Raw genomic sequence first — 5,518 nt, forward strand, 5'->3', positions numbered from 1 at the left:
TTTGACTAATTTTTCGGAAACGAGCGATCGTATAACATTTTGGTTTGCAGTTATGGGTAGAGCATTTAAATACCTTTCTTTTGATGTGTATTTTGATTGGGTGGGAAATAGTTTTGAAAATACTACTTTTTCGGAAATGGGTTAGCCCACGATTTTCTCGAAAAACTGAAAAAAAATCATTTTTGTGATTTATGCATCAATTGAAAAGTGGGTCGATGCTCTGTATTTTAGTGAAAACCGCATCATGTTTGGAGGCTTGGTTGAGGAAATAGAGCAACCGAAAGATAATTTGTGATGAGCTGGGTCGAAATTCTGTAATTTTACTTTTTGACTAATTTTTCGGAAACGAGCGATCGTATAACATTTTGGTTTGCAGTTGTGGGTAGAGCATTTAAATACCTTTCTTTTGATGTGCATTTTGATTGGGTGGGAAATAGTTTTGAAAACACTACTTTTTTTCGGCAAGGGTTAGCCCACGATTTTCTCGAAAAACTGAAAAAAAATCATTTTGAGATTTATGCATCAATTGAAAGGTGGGTCGATGCTCTGTATTTTAGTGAAAACCGCATCATGTTTGGAGGCTTGGTTGAGGAAATAGAGCAACCGAAAGATAATTTGTGATGAGCTGGGTCGAAATTCTGTAATTTTACTTTTTGACTAATTTTTCGGAAACGAGCGATTGTATAACATTTTGGTTTGCAGTTGTGGGTAGAGCATTTAAATACCTTTCTTTTGATGTGTATTTTGATTGGGTGGGAAATAGTTTTGAAAATATTACTTTTTCGGCAAGGGTTAGCCCACGATTTTCTCGAAAAACTGAAAAAAAATCATTTTTGTGATTTATGCATCAATTTAAAGGTGGGTCGATGCTCTGTATTTTAGTGAAAACCGCATCATGTTTGGAGGCTTGGTTGGTTGAGGAAATAGAGCAACCGAAAGATAATTTGTGATGAGCTGGGTCGAAATTCTGTAATTTTACTTTTTGACTAATTTTTCGGAAAAGAGAGATCGTGTAACATTTTGGTTTGCAGTTGTGGGTAGAGCATTTAAATACCTTTCTTTTGATGTGCATTTTGATTGGGTGGGAAATAGTTTTGAAAATACTACTTTTTTCGACAAGGGTTAGCCCACGATTTTCTCGAAAACTGAAAAAAAAAAATCATTTTTGTGATTTATGCATCAATTGAAAGGTGGGTCGATGCTCTGTATTTTAGTGAAAACCGCATCATGTTTGGAGGCTTGGTTGAGAAAATAGAGCAACCGAAAGATAATTTGTGATGAGCTGGGTCGAAATTCTGTAATTTTACTTTTTGACTAATTTTTCGGAAACGAGCGATCGTATAACATTTTGGTTTGCAGTTGTGGGTAGAGCATTTAAATACCTTTCTTTTGATGTGCATTTTGATTGGGTGGGAAATAGTTTTGAAAATACTACTTTTTCGGCAAGGGTTAGCCCACGATTTTCTCGAAAAACTGAAAAAAAATCATTTATGTGATTTATGCATCAATTGAAAGGTGGGTCGATGCTCTGTATTTTAGTGAAAACCGCATCATGTTTGGAGGCTTGGTTGAGGAAATAGAGCAACCGAAAGATAATTTGTGATGAGCTGAGTCGAAATTCTCCAATTTTACTTTTTGACTAATTTTTCGGAAACGCGAGATCGTATAACATTTTGGTTTGCAGTTTTGGGTAGAGCATTTAAATACCTTTCTTTTGATGTGCATTTTGATTGGGTGGGAAATAGTTTTGAAAATACTACTTTTTTCGGCAAGGGTTAGCCCACGATTTTCTCGAAAAACTGAAAAAAAATCATTTTTGTGATTTATGCATCAATTGAAAGGTGGTTCGATGCTCTGTATTTTAATGAAAACCGCATCATGTTTGGAGGCTTGGTTGAGGAAATAGAGCAACCGAAAGATAATTTGTGATGAGCTGGGTCGAAATTCTGTAATTTTACTTTTTGACTAATTTTTCGGAAACGAGCGATCGTATAACATTTTGGTTTGCAGTTGTGGGTAGAGCATTTAAATACCTTTCTTTTGATGTGCATTTTGATTGGGTGGGAAAAAGTTTTGAAAATACTACTTTTTCGGCAATGGGTTAGCCCACGATTTTCTCGAAAAACTGAAAAAAAATCATTTTTGTGATTTATGCATCAATTGAAAGGTGGGTCGATGCTCTGTATTTTAGTGAAAACCGCATCATGTTTGGAGGCTTGGTTGAGGAAATAGAGCAACCGAAAGATAATTTGTGATGAGCTGGGTCGAAATTCTGTAATTTTACTTTTTGACTAATTTTTCGGAAACGAGCGATCGTATAACATTTTGGTTTGCAGTTGTGGGTAGAGCATTTAAATACCTTTCTTTTGATGTGCATTTTGATTGGGTGGGAAATAGTTTTGAAAATACTACTTTTTTCGGCAAGGGTTAGCCCACGATTTTCTCGAAAAACTGAAAAAAAATCATTTTTGTGATTTATGCATCAATTGAAAGGTGGGTCGATGCTCTGTATTTTAGTGAAAACCGCATCATGTTTGGAGGCTTGGTTGAGGAAATAGAGCAACCGAAAGATAATTTGTGATGAGCTGGGTCGAAATTCTGTAATTTTACTTTTTGACTAATTTTTCGGAAACGAGCGACCGTATAACATTTTGGTTTGCAGTTGTGGGTAGAGCATTTAAATACCTTTCTTTTGATGTTCATTTTGATTGGGTGGGAAATAGTTTTGAAAATACTACTTTTTTCGGCAAGGGTTAGCCCACGATTTTCTCGAAAAACTGAAAAAAAATCATTTTTGAGATTTATGCATCAATTAAAAGGTGGGTCGATGCTCTGTATTTTAGTGAAAACCGCATCATGTTTGGAGGCTTGATTGAGGAAATAGAGCAACCGAAAGATAATTTGTGATGAGCTGGGTCGAAATTCTGTAATTTTACTTTTTGACTAATTTTTCGGAAACGAGCGATTGTATAACATTTTGGTTTGCAGTTGTGGGTAGAGCATTTAAATACCTTTCTTTTGATGTGTATTTTGATTGGGTGGGAAATAGTTTTGAAAATACTACTTTTTCGGCAAGGGTTAGCCCACGATTTTCTCGAAAAACTGAAAAAAAATCATTTTTGTGATTTATGCATCAATTTAAAGGTGGGTCGATGCTCTGTATTTTAGTGAAAACCGCATCATGTTTGGAGGCTTGGTTGAGGAAATAGAGCAACCGAAAGATAATTTGTGATGAGCTGGGTCGAAATTCTGTAATTTTACTTTTTGACTAATTTTTCGGAAAAGAGAGATCGTATAACATTTTGGTTTGCAGTTGTGGGTAGAGCATTTAAATACCTTTCTTTTGATGTGCATTTTGATTGGGTGGGAAATAGTTTTGAAAATACTACTTTTTTCGACAAGGGTTAGCCCACGATTTTCTCGAAAACTGAAAAAAAAATCATTTTTGTGATTTATGCATCAATTGAAAGGTGGGTCGATGCTCTGTATTTTAGTGAAAACCGCATCATGTTTGGAGGCTTGGTTGAGGAAATAGAGCAACCGAAAGATAATTTGTGATGAGCTGGGTCGAAATTCTGTAATTTTACTTTTTGACTAATTTTTCGGAAACGGGCGATCGTATAACATTTTGGTTTGCAGTTGTGGGTAGAGCATTTAAATACCTTTCTTTTGATGTGCATTTTGATTGGGTGGGAAATAGTTTTGAAAATACTACTTTTTCGGCAAGGGTTAGCCCACGATTTTCTCGAAAAACTGAAAAAAAATCATTTTTGTGATTTATGCATCAATTGAAAGGTGGGTCGATGCTCTGTATTTTAGTGAAAACCGCATCATGTTTGGAGGCTTGGTTGAGGAAATAGAGCAACCGAAAGATAATTTGTGATGTGCTGGGTTGAAATTCTGTAATTTTACTTTTTGACTTATTTTTCGGAAACGAGCGATCGTATAACATTTTGGTTTGCAGTTGTGGGTAGAGCATTTTAATACCTTTCTTTTGATGTGTATTTTGATTGGGTGGGAAATAGTTTTGAAAATACTACTTTTTCGGCAATGGGTTAGCCCACGATTTTCTCGAAAAACTGAAAAAAAAATCATTTTTGTGATTTATGCATCAATTGAAAGGTGGGTCGATGCTCTGTATTTTAGTGAAAACCGCATCATGTTTGGAGGCTTGGTTGAGGAAATAGAGCAACCGAAAGATAATTTGTGATGAGCTGGGTCGAAATTCTGTAATTTTACTTTTTGACTAATTTTTCGGAAACGAACGATCGTATAACATTTTGGTTTGCAGTTGTGGGTAGAGCATTTAAATACCTTTCTTTTGATGTGCATTTTGATTGGGTGGGAAATAGTTTTGAAAATACTACTTTTTCGGCAAGGGTTAGCCCACGATTTTCTCGAAAAACTGAAAAAAAATCATTTTTGTGATTTATGCATCAATTGAAAGGTGGTTCGATGCTCTGTATTTTAATGAAAACCGCATCATGTTTGGAGGCTTGGCTGAGGAAATAGAGCAACCGAAAGATAATTTGTGATGAGCTGGGTCGAAATTCTGTAATTTTACTTTTTGACTAATTTTTCGGAAACGAGCGATCGTATAACATTTTGGTTTGCAGTTGTGGGTAGAGCATTTAAATACCTTTCTTTTGATGTGCATTTTGATTGGGTGGGAAAAAGTTTTGAAAATACTAATTTTTCGGCAATGGGTTAGCCCACGATTTTCTCGAAAAACTGAAAAGAAATCATTTTTGTGATTTATGCATCAATTGAAAGGTGGGTCGATGCTCTGTATTTTAGTGAAAACCGCATCATGTTTGGAGGCTTGGTTGAGGAAATAGAGCAACCGAAAGATAATTTGTGATGAGCTGGGTCGAAATTCTGTAATTTTACTTTTTGACTAATTTTTCGGAAACGAGCGATTGTATAACATTTTGGTTTGCAGTTGTGGGTAGAGCATTTAAATACCTTTCTTTTGATGTGCATTTTGATTGGGTGGGAAATAGTTTTGAAAATACTACTTTTTCGGCAATGGGTTAGCCCACGATTTTCTCGAAAAACTGAAAAAAAATCATTTTTGAGATTTATGCATCAATTGAAAGGTGGGTCGATGCTCTGTATTTTAGTGAAAACCGCATCATGTTTGGAGGCTTGGTTGAGGAAATAGAGCAACCGAAAGATAATTTGTGATGAGCTGGGTCGAAATTCTGTAATTTTACTTTTTGACTAATTTTTCGGAAACGAGCGATCGTATAACATTTTGGTTTGCAGTTGTGGGTAGAGCATTTAAATACCTTTCTTTTGATGTGCATTTTGATTGGGTGGGAAATAGTTTTGAAAATACTACTTTTTTCGGCAAGGGTTAGCCCACGATTTTCTCGAAAAACTGAAAAAAAATAATTTTTGTGATTTATGCATCAATTGAAAGGTGGGTCGATGCTCTGTATTTTAGTGAAAACCGCATCATGTTTGGAGGCTTGGTTGAGGAAATAGAACAACCGAAAGATAATTTGTGATGAGC

The sequence above is a fragment of the Eupeodes corollae genome, chromosome 1, assembly GCF_945859685.1.
Source record: "Eupeodes corollae chromosome 1, idEupCoro1.1, whole genome shotgun sequence".
Lineage (NCBI taxonomy): Eukaryota > Metazoa > Arthropoda > Insecta > Diptera > Syrphidae > Eupeodes > Eupeodes corollae.